The sequence below is a fragment of the Thalassophryne amazonica genome, chromosome 14 (genome assembly GCF_902500255.1).
Source record: "Thalassophryne amazonica chromosome 14, fThaAma1.1, whole genome shotgun sequence".
Taxonomy (NCBI): Eukaryota; Metazoa; Chordata; class Actinopteri; order Batrachoidiformes; family Batrachoididae; genus Thalassophryne; species Thalassophryne amazonica.
Window position 1 is genome coordinate 32,857,561 of NC_047116.1, and position 18,700 is coordinate 32,876,260.

Below are 18,700 nucleotides of genomic sequence, written 5' to 3' on the forward strand. Positions count from 1 at the left end.
GCCCTGAAAACTACCAAAGCATTTTATACATTTCAAATGTTTTGAATACGATATTTAAAACAAAAACCAACAAACCCTAGTTCTCATACAATAAACTCCAACAACTGACCATCAATTCTGCATTGTAATGATGCAAGCAATGTTGCAGTAGTAATATTTGGTTTTGGGAAGCATGATCTGGTTCAACACTCTCATTGAAGATTGCATAGGCCTATATAAATATATACTAGGTAATGGAGTAGGCATTGGTGCCACGCATCACTGCATTCAGACAACCAGTTCATCCCCACCCATCAAAAGTAGCCATCCAGGTGCCACATCCAAGTGAAACATGGGCATCCCCTTGAACCACTTCCTGCCCTCAGCTGTTTCACTGCCTTTGCAATCTCACTCACATTTGGTGTTTCGGAGTTGACTGGAGAATCATCCAATCATCATACTGTCCCGTTGGCCAGCACAGCAGAGGCATCTATCAGTACCAAACCATCATCTGCCATAACTGTGGTGGAGCAGGTTTGGAAGAATGAAGTGCTTTGATTCTTAATAAGCAGGCTGAGGGTCACTACACCACAGATGGTGAGTCACTTGATCACAGATTCTTCTGATAAATGCCTCCTTGTCTGCTCTCAGGGACATCACAGGTTTTTTTTTTTTTTTAACTCCTTGTACAGTCTGAAATTTCCATCAAGCCATGCATGACTGGATATGGAAGATTTTCAGAGTGCAGTCAGAAATGAAACACCTATTCCTGTGGACACTGGTGTCTCCAATACAATCTCCAGCAACTTTCACAGTTTGGTCTCAGATCACTGGTTGTGTCCATGCCTGCAAATCCTCCAGCCAGATTGTGCACACTCCCAGGAAACAGTCTGATCGTGACGTCTGGCCAGATATAATCTTACACACTAAGCAGACTGTAGTCTGCAATATGTGAAGTGAATCCTCAAGGAAGCCACAACAAGTCTGGTCAGAATTCACAAGCTTCGCACTTCTGCAGATCCTACAGTTCAGCAGAAGTCCCCAGCATTTTTCCACAAGAACATGATCAATCACTTTACCAACACACCGAGTATTTGAAGAACATGTCCAGCATGGCCACTCTGGACACTAAATCCAGGATCCAGCAACTCAGCCTCTGATTCTTCTTTTTTTTTTCTTCTGACAAAGTTGTTGAGAAGTTTAGGCCTAGCTTGTTAATTAACTCCAAGTGAACCAATTTTCACAAATCCAGACAAAAAGGTTGAGCCCAGTTTAGAACAGAACTTATTAAAATTTTGAGACAAGTCCTTATGATGGAGAATTTTTTTTCAACTTCAGTATTGTAAGATATTTGATTAATACACCAATTAACATGAAACTTGACAAGTATGACACATTAGAGCTGGAACAACAAAACAAGTTATCGATTACGCGATGATTAAACAAGTATCACATTAATTGACAACTATTTTAAGGACTGATTAATTGTTTTGAGTCATTTTTAAGTGTTCAAATTCTTTGATTTTACCTTCTTAAATGGGAATATTTTCTGGTGTATTTTCTTCATTCCAATCTGGCAGTAAACTGAATATCTTTGCGGTGTGGGTAATACATGATATTTGAAGGTATCATCTTGGGCTCTGGATAAAACTGATGGACATTTTTCACCATTTTATGGCCTTGACAACGACTTGAGGAAATAATCGATCAATTAATCAATTCAGCCCTACATGACACAATCACGGTACTCGTGACATGGTGTTTCGGTCCTTGGTGGTACAACATGCATGTAGATCTTGTAAAATTAGACAATTATCTTGAGAGGCTATGTTGTGGAGAAATGAAAATTTTAAGTTTGTGATTGTTATTACAGTGGCTTGCAAAAGTATTCAGCCCCTTGGTATTTCACGCATTTTAATTTGTTTATGGCATTTCAGATACAAAAAGTAAATCAGGCTTCTCAATATAAAAATTTCTAAAATTATCTCAGACTCAAACTGAAAGTAAATCTCTACAAGTTGATATAAATTAAGTAAAAAAAGTCACAGAATATGTCTTGAACTTTATTTACATCCAAGAAGAAATACAAAAAGTATGGCACTCTATCGTAAATCTGTGTGGAGTAGACAGTTCTCAAAAACTGAGTGATTGTGTAAGAAGGAGAAGAGTGAGGAAAGCCACCAAGACACCCAGACAACCTGGAAGAAGTTGCAGGCTTCTGTTGCTGTGATTGGAGAAATTGTGCATAGTACATGTTTTGCATTTTGTATCCCCAGTTATACAGCTTCATGATGAAGTGGGACAGAGGAGGGTCTTCTTTCACCAAAACATCAGATCTAGGCTTACATCTCAGATGTACCTTCTGGCAAATTGTAGCTGAAGTTTCAGGTCTTCTTTTTAATAAAATCCTACTCTATACCACTTCATCATGAAGCTGTATAACGGGATACAAAATGCAAAATATGCACTATGCACAATTTCTCCAATCACAGGCAGACAAGCCTGTAACTTCTTCCAGGTTGTCTGGATGTCTTGGTGGCTTTCCTCACTCTTCTCCTTCTTGTACAGTCACTCAGTTTTTCCTCCACACAGATGTACCACAGAGTGCCATACTGTTTGTATTTCTTCATAAGTGATGTAAATAAAGTTCAAGACATATTCAGTGACTTGGAAATGTCAAATTAAACAGTTATGCACTGTTTAAATGATGAGCTATATAAAACTAAGTTTACCTAATTTAACTTTCCCACATAACTACAGTGGTCCCTCGTTTATCGCGGGAGTTAGGTTCTAAAAATAGCCCGCGATATGCGAAATCCGCGAAGTGGCCAGCGTTATTTTTTACAATTATTATAGACGTTTTAAAGCTGTAAAACCCCTCACTACACACTTTATACACTTTTCTCAATCAGGCATTAACATTTTCTCACTTTTCTCTCGTGTGTAAACACTCTCAAAGTTCCAACCTTAGTAGAAAAATAAGACCAACCTGTTTTCAGGCCCAAACATTTGTTTGAGAAATAAAAATAGAATGTTTTTCTATAAAAAATTATGATGGCTTTTAGAACTAACAAATTTAATTTTAACGATCAACGTACGAGGTTGGACACATAAGAAATTATTAATAGTGACTGACCAGTATTTCACAGTTCCTCCGATCTCGCCTCTTTGTCCTGGCGCCGCTGCGCTGTCACATCTTTTTCCACTGACTCACACCTCGCTGCAGGTGTCTTTTTCCGAGTGTAGAACACAGTTATGGGTAGTTGTTGGCGCTCTTTTTTTCTTCTGGGTGAGAAGATTCTTCTAAACAGACATGCAGAACACAATGCGCATGCTCTCCCTTCGCGGTGTCGCGACCGGCTGCTTGATGAGGCTGCGGAACACAATGCACTGTAAAAAAAAGCATGCAAAATTGGACTAAAAAAATCTGCGAAACAGCAAGGCCGCGAAAGGTGAACCGCGTTATAGCGAGGGACAACTGTACATAACTAATGTCTAAGCTCAGTTATTTATTTTTAAATGGCTTTTAACACCTGGTGGTATTGTGAAATGTTTTGTTTGTATGTACCTTTTTCATTCTATTGTACGCTTGTTTTAATTTTGTAAATTCTTGTTCCTTGATTGTTTGCTCTACATATGAAATACACACTATTATCTATGCAATATCCAATGTGTTTGGAATACAAAGTGTGCAATAACTGCTGTTCACAATGTCCATTTAACATGGTACTTTGTAATATATATATGTATTAGGTGCAGTGGGTAAGACTGTATCCTTTTTTATACCTTTATACTTTTACACTTTTTTCTATTTATTTACTCGAGAGCTCTGCACAAGAATTCCTGTGTACCAGAACCTTGTGTGTGAGTACAAATGGCAAATAAAGTCTCTTCTAATCTCTAATTTTGCTGTAAAACACTTTGGACACATCTGGCTTCTGTAAAGGGCGATATGAATAAATGTTGGTTGATTGATTGACTGATAGCAATCTTATCAAGAAAACATGCAGGTTGTTATCAATTTGGAGCAAAGGCAAAGAAAAGGTGAAAATGTGCAAAAAAAAAAAAAAACAACACAAAAACAACCCACTGTGACCAAAAAACGAACCACCCTTTTAAGATCCTGGATACTGGTTGTTGTTCCAGTCCTAAGTTCAAGAAGCCTCAGAATGCCGCATTTTGACCTCAAATTTTCAAAAGCTCCGCACCCCTTCCGCACCATCCCCCCCGCTCTGTCACCCCATTCCCTCACAACTGGTGTCACCCCCAAAACCTCTGAAAGTCATAGCTATTTGAAGGGCTTTGCTGTTCTAACACAACAGTTTATGAGAACCAACATACTGCCTTTTGACAAATAACTGGTGCAAATAGACTACTCGTCCTCAGAGATGTTATTTTAAATTTACATTGTCATTAAATTTTTGTTGCCCTGCTATAGAATGGCAGCATGTTCAAGGTATACCCCTCCTCTCGCCCAATGACTGCTGGGATAGGGTCTAGTCTACTATCACCTGCAACCGTTCTCTGATGACTCTGCCATCGTCTGCCTCAACACAGACGAGGATGACAGAGAGTACAGAGGGGTGATCCAAGACTTTGTGGATTGGTGTCAGCAGAACCACCTCCAGATCAATGTGCGGGGAAAACCAAAGAGCTGGTGGTGGATTTCTGCAGGCACAGGTGCTCTCCATCGACACCGGTGAAGATCCAGGGAACAGATATTTAGATAGTGGACAGTACCTGGGTGTTCACCTAAATAATAAACTGGACTGGTCAAACAACACTACTGCACTTGATAAGAAAAGCCAGAGCAGACTCTACCTGCTGAGGTGACTCAGATTCTTTGGAGTGCAGGGGGCGCTCCTGAGGACCTTCTTTGACTCGGTAGTGGCATCAGCCGTTTTTTACAGAGTGGTCTGCTGGAGCAGCAGCATCACAAGTGCTGAGAGGAGGAGACTTGACAAAGTGATTGGGAAGGCCAGCTCTGTCCTGGGTAGTCCCCTGGACTCAGTGCAGGAGGTGGGAGAAAGAAGGATGATGGCTCAGCTGTCATCCCTGCTGAAGAATGATTCCTACCCCATGCGTCACACCCTGACTGCATTAGAAAGCTCCTTTAGCCACAGGCTGCTCCACCCAAAGTGCATGAAGCAGCACTGTTCCCAGAAGAGCACTCAGCTCACTCAAATCATTAATATCATTATAGCAACAATTTTTAATTTGCAATAATACTACACATTCTGTGTAATAATATGTGTACACTTGTGCACAACATCACTTGAACACTTGTGCAATTTTACGGAACATTCCTTCTGCTTGTATATAATGTAATCTCTTCTACTGTACATATTGTTGTTCTGCAGAACTTGACATCCGTATTTGTTTTTTTTTTTGTTTTTTTTACCTTATTTTTAGATATTTGCATGGTAGGGCTGGGCGATATGACTTAAAATTCATATCAGAATATAAACTTAAGTGTAAAAGCTATAATGGAAGTGTTTCTGAATGGAATATAGTCCCTTTACAAAGCGAAATTGATTAAAATAAACAACAACAACAAAAAAAAACAGATAATTCATTTTGAGCACCTGATTCTCTGACTTGTTAGACATGTATTTTTGTGCATTGGAATAATATAATTTCACCATTCCTGCTTCTGTCCAGCAGGAGGCGATGTTAGTTTGTCTGCTTTTGGTGGCATTTTGTCCAGAAAGACCTCAGAGATGCCACCACGTGGGTTGATGAACCTGACAGGCTCATGTCGTAGGGTTCCACCAATGAAAGCGGAAGGCATGTTTTTTTTTTCTCTGCTCTCCTGGGTGAGACGGAGCTATGGAAATGTGAGACTGTTTACTGCGGCTTTCTGCAAATATGCACACCAAATATGACCATAAAATTCACAAAAAAATTGCAGGAATTATTCATCATAATTCAGGTTATAGTAGGTCTATTAACATAATTTAAAAACTTGTATGAAGCTTGAAGCGTGTACTTTTAAAACATATTGAAACAGAGACTGAATCTGGTGAATTTAATGGAAAATTGCTTAATTCGGTCATGTGACTTTTACATCCCCAAATTCAGTCAGGCAACTGCAGAGGGTTGAAATAACTTAACTTTTAAGTCTAACTTTTATGTCTCTTTTTTCAGGACAACCTGTACTTTCAGAATATATATGCTATAGTTGTGTTTTATAAGTGTAATAAAGGTTTACAATCAGAAATAAAGGAAAAATAAAGCAAAAAACAATTTTCCACACACATTTATTCAAAACACACAGTAAACTATAATAAAAACTGTTTTGACACTTTATAAAAGTAATTTGGGCTCTTGTGACTGTACAACAAAAAGGTTCAAACAATAAACACAAATGCACATTTTGAACAATGTATACAAAATGGTCAATGCGTTTTGTTTGTCTTCATCTCAAAGCAATTTCTGTCTGCTATGACACAAAGGTCACATCACAAACTTCTACTGTGTTTTGGAGTGTTCTGTCCTGCTCTGAAAGTAGCTTTGACACTTTGGCCCATTCACACTCTGAGAAGCGGCCCCTCGCTCCATTGATATGATAAACAGTGCTTTACGCCGGAGCAAGAGAGCTTGCCACAGGCTTATTCAATAACATTCACAGGTAATGAGGAGTGGAACATCTCTAAAACTCACATTCTGTGTTTGAGCACGTGAGATTGTCATCAGAGGCCCTCCTCTGCTATGTCTGCTCACTTTCACTGATCTCTGTGCGTAATGGCGCAGGGCGCATTGGAGCAAGCAGCCAGATGGCTATTCAAACGGGCCAACTAGTAACACATCACTGCTAAAAACGATCTTTGGTTTATCATGTGAGGTAAATCTGCCCTACGAGTGGATTTTGGAAAACCATGTGACGGTGAACCAATTCCAATTGGACACTCACATTGCGCATGTCATCACACAGCTTCTATGAGGAGTACAAAGATGGCCGAAGGCTGGCTCGAAAGTCCGCAGAGTTAACCTTTCAGCAAAAAAAGGACGTTTATCTCATATCATTAAAAAGTTATTTATAATTTAGTAAAGCTTGGTCTCAGCCGTCGTATACGATAGCGTCGGCCCCAGAGGGTTAAAGGATTATCTTATCTTAGTCCTCCCACCCTTAAAAGGACTAAGTGGGTTCAGAAAATTAACAAATGCATGAAGTTCTACTGCAGTGCACAATTAAAATTTTGTTTTTGTCTTGTAGTTTACTATAGATTTTAAGCAAGTTCCCCTGTTTCAGGAATATTGCGTCTCTACCTCTCCCCATTATAGTCAGACAATGTTGCAAATATTGCTTCAAATATGTCAGGTAAAACAAATTTCTTTCACAATTTACAAGTATAAAATAAGGCAAGTTCCACACTTCTCCTTGAGCAAACCACCAAACACCCTGTAGCTTGTAGACGGTTGCAGCAGCTCTTGCCTCGACAAAAAAGCATGAAAATTCAGTACAAGTGTCACAATCACCATAAAATTGCTTTTTTTTTATTGTTATGAAAACACTGAACATCTTTTAAGTTAGCCAGCAGAAAACATGACTGTTACAAGCGAAAGCAAAAAAACAAAAACAAAAAAAAAAAAACCTGTTGATAGGAAGAAGAAGAAAAAATTATTCAGTTGAATTATCCTGGAAGCCAGGATGGAGACAACCGAGTCAACAAAGGAGTTATTTTCAGTTTAAAAAGCCCAGAGCTGGTGAGGAAGCACAGTGAGTCAATGGGTTCATGTGTTCACAATGATCAAAGCTGCTTCTTGACATTTACAAGTGATTTCTTAGAAGGGGAAAAGACAGCATTTTATTTTGGAGCACCTGGCTAAGTTACAACAGGATTCCTCCAGTAAAAATATGCTGAAACAGCGAGTGTGTGATGTAGCCACTGGTCAAACTTCAATGACTCAATCTATGTGGGTGAACAAGATTACAGTCCTTCAGCCGTCTGCCTACTATATCTGGGCTGGGTCCTGATTTCAAAAGCACCACATCCAATCACAAAATACAGACTAAGATTTGCATCAAACAAGACCATGCACTTATAAGAAAAGCAGTGATTAAAAAAAACAAAAAAAAAACAACATCTGTATCCTGGTAAGAAGGGTGCTACCACACATCCCAAAAAAGTGGGATTTGTTAACCGTCTGTAAAAAGATTTTTTTTTCCTTAAATCTCATCCTGCTACAGCTGCAGAAATTCTATGGTATCAGAACTACAATGACAGAAAAATCTGGCCTTATTCTATCTTACCATTAAAAATTTGCTGATTGTAATTCCTTTACCGCAGAATTGCAACTATTTGGTCTATAAAAACAAGTAAGAGAATTCCAAAATCACAGTTCTCTCATCACTCATCTTCAACCGCTTATCCGGGATCGGGTCGCAGAGGGTAACAGCACCAGTAGGGGCCCCCAATCTTCCCTTTCCAGGCCATACTTACCACCTCTGACTGTGGGATCCTGAAGCGTTCCCAGGCCAGTTGGAGATATAATACGAAGGCTGTCAATAAAGTTACGGTCCTTTTTATTTTTTTCAAAAACTATATGGATTTCATTCATATGTTTTTACGTCAGACATGCTTGAACCCTCGTGCGCATGCGTGAGTTTTTCCACGCCTGTCGGTGACGTCATTCGCCTGTGAGCACTCCTTGTGGGAGGAGTCGTCCAGCCCCTCGTCGGAATTCCTTTGTCTGAGAAGTTGCTGAGAGACTGGCGCGTTGTTTGATCAAAATTTTTTCTAAACCTGAGAGACACATCGAAGTGGACACGGTTCGAAAAATTAAGCTGGTTTTCAGTGAAAATTTTAACGGCTGATGAGAGATTTTGAGGTGATTCTGTCGCTTTAAGGACTTTTCATGGTGCGAGACGTCGCGCAGTGCTCTCAGGCGGCGTCGTCAGCCTGTTCAAGCTGAAAACCTCCACATTTCAGGCTCTACTGATCCAGGACGTCGTGAGAGAACAGAGACGTTTCAGAAGAAGTCGGTTTCAGCATTTTATCCGGATATTCCACTGTTAAAGGAGATTTTTTTAATGAAAGACGTGCGGACGGGTCCGCGCGTCGGCTCGCAGCCGCCGCGACGCTCCGCCACAGGAAAAACACCTCTGTTGAAAGCCTTAAGGACAAGTTGGAACATGTCCTGCCTGTTAAACAATTTCTCATATACTCACTCCACTGAAAGCCATCAAAAGCCGCCTGGATTTTACAAATGGTTATCAACACGGAGGTGTTTTTCCTGTGCCGCCGCACCGCGTCGGCTGCGTCCCGACGTGCGGATCCGTCCGCACTTCTTTCATTAAAAAAATCTCCTTTAACAGTGGAATATCCGGATAAAATGCTGAAACCGACTTCTTCTGAAACTTCTCTGTTCTCTCACGACGTCCTGGATCAATAGAGCCTGAAATGTGGAGGTTTTCAGCTTGAACAGGCTGATGACGCCGCCTGAGAGCGCTGCACGACGTCTCGCACCGTGAAAAGTCCTTAAAGCGACAGAATCACCTCAAAATCTCTCATCAGCTGTTAAAATTTTCACTGAAAACCAGCTTAATTTTTCGAACCGTGTCCACTTCGATGTGTCTCACAGGTTTAGAAAAAATTTTGATCAAACAACGCGCCAGTCTCTCAGCAACTTCTCAGACAAAGGAATTCCGACGAGGGGCTGGACGACTCCTCCCACAAGGAGTGCTCACAGGCGAATGACGTCACCGACAGGAGTGGAAAAACTCACGCATGCGCACGAGGGTTCAAGCATGTCTGACGTAAAAACATTTGAATGAAATCCATATAGTTTTTGAAAAAAATAAAAAGGACCGTTACTTTATTGACAGCCCTCGTATCTCCACCTAGTCCTGGGTCTTTCGCGGGGTCTCCTCCCAGATGGACGTGCATGGAACACCTCCCTAGGGAGGCGCCCAGGGGGCATCCTTACCAGATGCCCAAACCACCTCCACTGGCTCCTCTCCATGCAAAGGAGCAGCGGTTCTCCTCTGAGCTCCTCAGCCTATCTCTAAGGGAGAACCCAGCCACCCTCCTGAGAAAACCCATTTCAGCCACTTGTACTTGCGATCTAGTTCTTTGGGTCATGACCCAACCTTCATGACCATTGGTGAGAGTTGGAATGAAGACTGACTAGTGAATTGAGAGCTTCTCCTTTCAGCTCAGCTCTCTTGTTGTCACAACAGTAGAGTGAATGCGACACCATCCCTGCTACGCAGATTCTCCAGTCAATCTCACGCTCTATTGTCCCCTCACTCATGAACAAGACGAGGTACTTGAACTACTTCACAGTTCAATCCAACTCAGTTTTTTCATACAGCGCCAAATCCCAACAATTTTTCAAAGCCAAACAAATTCGATCAAAATCAACAAAATTTCTACTAATTAACATTTTGCCGAAGGAAACAAAGATGATTGACAAGTACAGCGTCAACGAGACGAATGTGGAAAACCAGTTGGTGATGGATTTTTACAAAAAGACAAAAGTGGCTGCAGTGCATGTGTATTTTAAGAACAGGGAGAAGCAGCAGACTGTAAGGTGATGCAGGGGAGAGCATAAACAGATATCACCAAACAAGCAGTTTGTGGAATGACTTTGGGGGTAAAGAAGAGGAAGAGGGTGAGGGCTGACGCAATGAACAGATGGCGGAAGTTGAATGAGGAAAAACTTGTGTGGAATTCAGGGAAGAGGTGAGACAGGCACTGAATGGTGGTGAAGAGGAGCACAAAGACAGCACAACTATTTTAGAAGTTCTGAACAAGACAGCTCAGAAGGTACTCTGTGTAACATCTGTGACGTCATCCACATGGCACGTGAATGATGTCCCATTTCTATATGATGCCTTCAGCTCCATCAATTCAGAAGCTGTTCTGAGGTTCAGTTGGACCTTTGGGGCACAAGTTCATTAATCTGTGCCTCTTTCGTCAGTGATGTAAAGTCTGTATTGTTCTAAGTAGGGGTGTCACAGTTCGGATCGGATCTGTTTCTTAAGCCACAGATCTGATGGTTTTTCAGATCAACAAAAATCAAAGCAAACAAACAAAATACCATCCGGATTAACACTACTTTGCATTCCATTTTTTAAAATAACTTAAATAAAACAAAAAAATTTTGCCTGTGGTCCTGAATGAAAACGAGGTGTCGTATGTTTGACATAATATTTCAAAATAAAAACAATTAATTGTTAAATTAAATTGCAAAATGAACAGGAAATAGTTAATTAATAATGAATAAAAATAGCTTTTTGTCAAAATCATGAAAAGTACAAGAATTATAAGAAATGAAGAAAACTGGTCTAAATTCACAACTTCACATTCTTTTTCAAAAACATGAGTCTGGGGAACAATAATAATGATATTTATATAACACCTGAATAGATCCTTGTCATTTGATTGGTGGTTTGCATGTCACGTGACAATGATCATTCATCCCATTTGCTATTGTGCTCCATTTACCAAACAATTTTGGTTCCATTTAGCATGCAAATTTGGTTCCATATGATTTGTACCATTGCATGCCGCAACCACCGCGTGTGTACACTGCGCGCACACCAGCGGCAAAAGCACGTTGCTTCAAAACAAACATGGTGGGAGTATATTGACGCTGCTTATTCTTCTTACACACACACACACACACACACACAAAAAAAAAACTAATCCGGTACACCATAAGCCATCTGGAAGCATTTACAGTATTCACTGGGAAATCTCTAGGTGAAGTGAAACCGCTGTCAGATGAAGAGCTCAACAAATTTCTGTCACAATTTTTCGCAGGCAGTCTGTATACAAAGTGAGTGCACGGCATCAGCTATAGACTACATCGTCAGGATTGTTTTTGTTTTGCTTTTTCCAAGTTGACCAAGAACAATTTTGGATTGGACTGCTACTTAAAGTTTGTGTTGGACTGTTTGGAACCGGTTGACCTCAAAGGACCAGTAACGCACACCAAAATATAAGTCCCTTTTCTTTTGTGTATAAATTAATAAAAATATCAAATGACAAGGATCTATTTTAGCTGTTATATAAAACAAATAAGGAATGTTTTTTCATTTGTTCAATGGAAAGAATATTTCAATGGTAAGAATGTTACATACATTCACTGACCTTTCCTATTTGTATAATATACTGTTGGTAGCTGTTTTATGTAGCTAAAGTTGGAGCCACGTCACGCTGAAGAAGACGCAAGAAAAGTAAGGCTAAACAAGAGCGGTGGATAACAAGAAGCCACCGTGTGGTCGGCTTTGTGCCCAAAGGAGAACCTCCTTTGGGCACAACCTCCTAGTGACCCACCCCTGACCAACGTAGTTCAAAGTACGAGAAGAAGATGCGCCTGACGCAGCAATCCGTGTAGGTGAACAATGATGCTCACTGCACTGCTTGTCAACAAATCACTGTATGAACATATTGATTTGCGGCCACTTGTATCGATACTGTAATTGAATACATCGATTCTGATGACACTGATGACTGTTCTAACTTCTGCCAATGCAAATTTTTGCTCTGCAAACCTTGGTTTAATTCTTTACTTTCATTTCATTGTGCTTAATGACTAAAAGGCACTGGTTCTACAAAAAGGCCCTTCAAAATATAGCCAAAGGTGCACCAGCAAATCCGCAGTTATACCAATGAGTTGTTTTTCCCCCCAAAGATTTTAAAAGTAATTCCATCAATTTCTAGAATTTTTTGGAATCTTCCCTGCTGTTTAAACAGACACCCATCTTGTTGTATGTAACATGTTGACCTATTGTAGAGAAGCTTGAATCTGAGAGCCTACACAGAAATGTTGACCTATTTATGATCTGACATGAGGAAAAACTAAATAAATCTCCACTCATAACAGTGTAGCATTTGGGTCGCAAAAATTAAGATGAAAGGGTCAGCCAGCTATGCAGCTGTGTGGCCAATTATGGCATGATATACACACACACACACACACATACACACACCTGAATGTGAGGGTAAAACCAGAATCAAGCGATGGATGGAATGTGTGAATGGGGATGTTACCAAAACCTTTCATCTGTACTGCAAGTTACTGATGCGAAACTCCAAACACTATTCTGACGTTTAGAAATCTTGATAACACCTGCATTTTGGAAAATTGTTCCAGAGCAGTGTTGCCAAAGTAACTTTGAAAAGTTACTTTATTAGTTACTTTTTACATTTACATTTTACAGTTACTTTATACAGTTACTTCATCAGCAACTGTGGACAACTTGTCAACAGCTGCTGAATGTAACTAATGAAGTAAACTATTAATATAAATTGTTTATTTTTAAGATTGAGTAATCATCAAAGTAACTAATGGTTACTTTGATGATTACTCAATCTTAAGAGTAACCAAGTTAGATTAATAGTTACCTTATTAGTTTCATTATTAGTTGCAAGTTGCCAGCAGCTCCTAATAAAGTAACTGCATAAAGCTGCTAATGAAGTAACTGTATAAAGAAACTAAAAAGGAGCCATACTAAAATACGAAATAGAGCGAAATGGGGACTGATAATCAAGAAATAGGGGTAAAATATAATGAAATGGAGCAGAGTTAACCACACTGACTCCAAATAAGTAGTTATTTAATTGTTTGGCTTTTGTTTGTTTTGTTTTTTTGTGAGATGCGCTACATGTAGTAGGGGCAGGTGCACCATCTGGCTTTCAAGAGATGAAAATTCAGTCAATGGGTCAGTCTGCTCAATTTTGTTATGTTTTACCCCATTTTGTTATCAGTCCCCATTTCATCAAAAAATTACATAAAAGTACTTAATTGAATCATATTTGGAGTCAGTCTGCTCCATTTCGGTACATGTTTTTTTTTTGTTCAAAGTGTTTTTATTGAAACTTCAGTCAAATATAGTTATACAGTACAACAGCATTTTTTTAAAACCTCCCACAACCCACCCACCCTGTTGCACCGTGAAACAAAATTGTAAAATAGAACCATGAGTTTCAAATACATAGGAAACATTAGTCCCTTAAGATGAGTAAGGGATCCACCTCTTTAACCTGATCTAATATGGGTTGCCAGATACTAAAAAATTTTTTGGCACAGCCTCTAGTGGAGTATTTTATTTTCTCTAGTGAAAAGTGGTGCAAGAGATCCACAAGCCAAAGTTTGAAAGATGGATGGTGTTTTTCTTTTCATCTAAGCAGTATAAGTCTTCGAGTAATAAGTGTGGTAATTTCCACCACTTCTCTCTGTTGCGAACAAATATTAGGAATCTCAGGTGTAACACCAAATAATGCAATCCTAACTTCTGGCTCAATATTAATTCGAAAGGCATCTGAAATAAATTTAAATATAAACTGCCAAAATTTAATTAATTTTGAACATGACCAAAACATATGAGACAGTGTTGCTGGATCTATTTCACAACGATCACAGCTGGGATCCAATTCAGGTTTGAATTTAGCTAATTTCACTTTTGACCAGTGGAGTATGTGAACAGCCTTGAATTGGATTACCCTGTTTTATACAGACTGAAGATGATTAAACATTATTAACATTTCCCTACGTTTTACCCCGTTTCTTAATTATCAGTCCCCATTTCGCTTAAAAATTATTAAATAAAAGTACTTAATTGAATATATTTAAACATATTTGGAGTCAGTCTGGGTCAGTCTGCTCCATTTCGTTACATTTTACCCCCATTTCAAAGTTAACAGGCTCCATTTTTCCCCATTTCGCTTCATTTCGTTGATTTCATATTTTAGTATAGCCGCTAAAAAAGTAACTAATAAAGTAACTTTTCAAAGTAACTGTGGCAACACTGATCTGGAGGGCTTTTGGAAAAGAAGAAATCACATGTCTTGTTGCCACTTGCTGAATACTGACACCCACTGGACATTTCAAGAATGTGCAACCACATCAATTATTAAATTTCATATTCAAAGGCAACATTGTAACAACAACTCTTGTAACTAAAATAACTGTGTGGAAATTAACTTTATAATTAACTTCGTAAATGGTAAATGGACTGCATTTTCCATGTGCATCAGACGCTCAAAGCGCTTTACAATAATGCCTCACATTTACCCCGATGTACTGTTTGATAAAATTGTACACGTGCACTTGTGGAAGACAAACAGTATCATTGCTGTCAGACAATGACCATTCACAAACAGGTACGCAGGACAAAAAATAAAATAAAATAAATAAATAGAAGCAAAGCGGGACACAAGTACATAAAATAAAAATGAAACCTTAGCTACTGAGATTTAACAGTTCGGTTACATTGATAGCGGCCACACAGCCAGAACTTACAATAGTGAAAATAAAACGAGCATTATTTCTGTTCGCTGTCAGTCTCTTTTTTCTTTTTCTTTCTTTTCTTTTTTTGGACGGACATGTCCGGACATTCCTCTCTACAAAGTGCACTTTGTTGTCTTTAGCGGTACTTTTTAAAGAAATGTCTCCCCGTTTTCGACGAGTTAAACACGTCAACACAGTTTATTTATCTTTAAATCTTACCTGATAAATGTCATGGGTACGAAAAGTCTTCAGAAAGAGTTTTCCCAACTTTCCCGGCTGCTTATCGCCAAGCAAATCCCGGACTGGAGCTCCGAAGCTGCTCAGAACTCCTCCTTCATCTCCTCCTCCATCTCCTCCTCCTGCCAACATGAGGTCATTTCAACAGCAGCCGGGAAAACTATACAGTAGTAAAGTTTGTTAATAAATACTTTGAATTAACGCTCTTTTCTAAATGTATTTACTCATACAAGTAATAAAAAATAAACCGTTTGGAAAAAAAAAATCGACTTGGCTTGACTTTTATTTTGGAAATAAAATTACATAAAATATATACATAAAATTTTGATTAACTCAAAGCAAAGGATGCTTATTTCCATTGCAGTTCTCAAGAATAAAAATCATCACAAGCAATACAACGGTAAATAGATTTACATAGCTAGATAACGCCATAAAAATGACATTTTTTAAACATAATTTGCAATATACGGTGCACCTGTAAAGTATTCACAGCGCTTCAGTTTTTCCACATTTTGTTATGTTACAGCTTTAATCCAAAATGGAGTAAATTCATTTTTCCCCCTCAAAATTCTACTCACACCACCCCATAATGACATTGTGAAAAAGGTTTTTTGAAGTTTTTGCAAATTTATTCAGTAAAAAAAATCAACTTGGCTTGACTTTTATTTTGGCAATAAAATTACATACAAAATATACATAAAATTTTGATTAACTCAATTACAGCAAAGGATGCTTATTTCCATTGCAGTTCTCAAGAATAAAAATCATCACAAGCAATACAACGGTAAATAGATTTACATAGCTAGATAACACCATAAAAATGTATGTGACATTTTTTAAACATAATTTGCAATATACGGTGCACCTGTAAAGTATTCACAGCGCTTCAGTTTTTCCACATTTTGTTATGTTACAGCTTTATTCCAAAATGGAGTAAATTCATTTTTTTCCCTCAAAATTCTACTCACAACACCCCATAATGACAACTTGAAAAAAGGTTTTTGAAATTTTTGCAAATTTATTCATTAAAAAAAATCAACTTGGCTTGACTTTTATTTTGGCAATAAAATTACATACAAAATATACATAAAATTTTGATCAACTCAATTAAGCTGGAGGATGCTTATTTACATCGCAGTTCTCAACAATAAAAATGATTACAAGCAATACAACAGTAAATAGATTTAAAAAGCCAGATACAACACCATAAAAAATTATGTATAAGTGACATTTTTTAAAAACAATTTCCTGTGTACAGTGCATCCGTATTCCAAAATGGAGTAAATCTTTTTCCCTCAAAATTCTAATCACAGCACCCCATAATGAGAACATTAAAAAAGTTTTTTGAAATTTTGAAAGTTTATTCATAAAAAAAAAAAAAAAATCACTTGTACATAAGTATTCACACCCTTTGCTCAATACTTTTTGATGCACCTTTGGTAGCAATTACAGCCTCAAGTCTTGTTGAATGTGATGCCACAAGCTTGGTGCACCTATCTTTGGGCAGTTTTGCTCATACCTCTTTGCAGCACCTCTTAAGCTCCATCAGGTTGGATGTGGAGCATCGGTGCGCAGCCATTTTCAGATCTCTCCAGAGATGTTCAGTTAGATTCTGGTCTGGACTCTGGCTGGGCCACTCAAGCACATTCACCGAGTTGTCCTGAAGCCATTCCTTTGATATCTTGGCTGTGTGCTTAGGGTCATTGTCCTGCTGAAAGATGAACAGTCGCCCCAGTCTGAGGTCAAGAGCGCTCTGGAGGAGGTTTTCATACACTGCTGCATTCATCTTTCCCTCAAACCTGACTAGTCTTCCAGTTCCTGCCACCGAAAAACATCCCCACAGGATGATGCTGCCACCACCATTCTTCACTGTAGGGATGGTGCCTGGTTTCCTCCAAACATGACGTCTAGCATTCACACCAAGGAGTTCAATCTTTGTCTCATCAGACCAGAGAATTTTGTCTCTCATGGTCTGAGAGTGCCTTTTGGAAAACTCCAGGTGGGCTGCCATGTGCCTTTTACTAAAGAGTGACTTCCATCTGGCCACAGGTCTGACTGATGGATTGCTGCAGAGATGGTTGTCCTTCTGGAAGGTTCTCCTCTCTCCACAGAGGAATGCTGGTGCTCTGACAGAGTGACCGTCGGGTTCTTGGTCACCTCCCTGATTAAGGCCCTTCTCCCCCGATCTCTCAGTTTAGACGGGTGTCCAGCTCTAGCAAGAGTCCTGGTGGATCTGAACTTCTTCCATTTACAGATGATGGAGGCCACTGTGCTCATTGGGACCTTCAAAGCAGAAGAAATGTTTTTCTACCCTTTCCCAGATTTGTGCTTTGAGACAATCCTGTCTCTGAGGTCTACAGACAATTCCTTTGACTTCATGCTTGGTTTGTGCTCTGACAGTTTATACTGTTTGGCCATTTTAGTACAAGGTTTAATGTAGTGTTGAAAAGCTTTGCAAATCTGCTTTTTGGCTTGTAAAACCTTAATAGAGCCAGGCCCTACTTAACTGTGCTTATGCTAGTTTAACATAAAAAAAATAAGACTTTCCATGCATTTAATCACATGCACGTTTGCAGCACGGGTACCGTTACACATTTTCCCCACAAGGCTGCATTTAAAATGGAAATAATGACAGGTTACAGTGAACTTCATATAAATCTGATGTCTCTACTTATTTTCCCCTTTGAAGTGTTACCTACAAAACTTAAACTCGGCTCCTATTACTATACATTAAACCACACAAAAAGAGAAAGTTACACTGCACAGCTTGGACTGACCACAACTTCATAATATCACCAACCAGAGCATTTTCTTTCTAGACTCAGCTGTTGCAGAGGTACATTGAAGCTCCAAGTTTGCTGCTCCATTTCTCAAACAGAGCTGCAGAAGTCTATGAACTTCACACACAGATGACATCAAAGGCAAATATGAATGGAATGAGACTATAAGGTCACCACTTTGCCTACCAGTCCAGCATCATGTATTTGGACATGTGCAAAATATGCAAATGTATAAACACACAAGAAGAAGAAGCAGCTATTCTGACAAACAATCAAGCAAACACACAAATTAGGAAAAACTTGTACTCATAATTTCACCATCTTCCCATTCTGCTTCTCATTATACCTGCATTATGCGGTTCTTAAGCATTTCTTTGAATTTATTTAAAGAGATGCACATTTTCAGGTTCTTCTCACAGTTATTCCATAAACCAATGCCTTCAACTGGAATACTGTGATAT

The 18,700-nt window shown here is 39.0% G+C and overlaps 1 protein-coding gene across 1 annotated transcript in view; it reads right to left on the reverse strand.

Moving 5' to 3' along the window:
* The window catches only part of tanc1b (tetratricopeptide repeat, ankyrin repeat and coiled-coil containing 1b), a 201,748-nt gene extending 186,173 nt beyond the window's left edge, over positions 1-15,575 (reverse strand). Inside the window, 1 exon segment of the mRNA XM_034186667.1 lies at positions 15,442-15,575. The gene's annotated coding sequence lies outside the window, so the exon portion shown is untranslated.
* Positions 15,576-18,700: the final 3,125 nt, after the last annotated feature.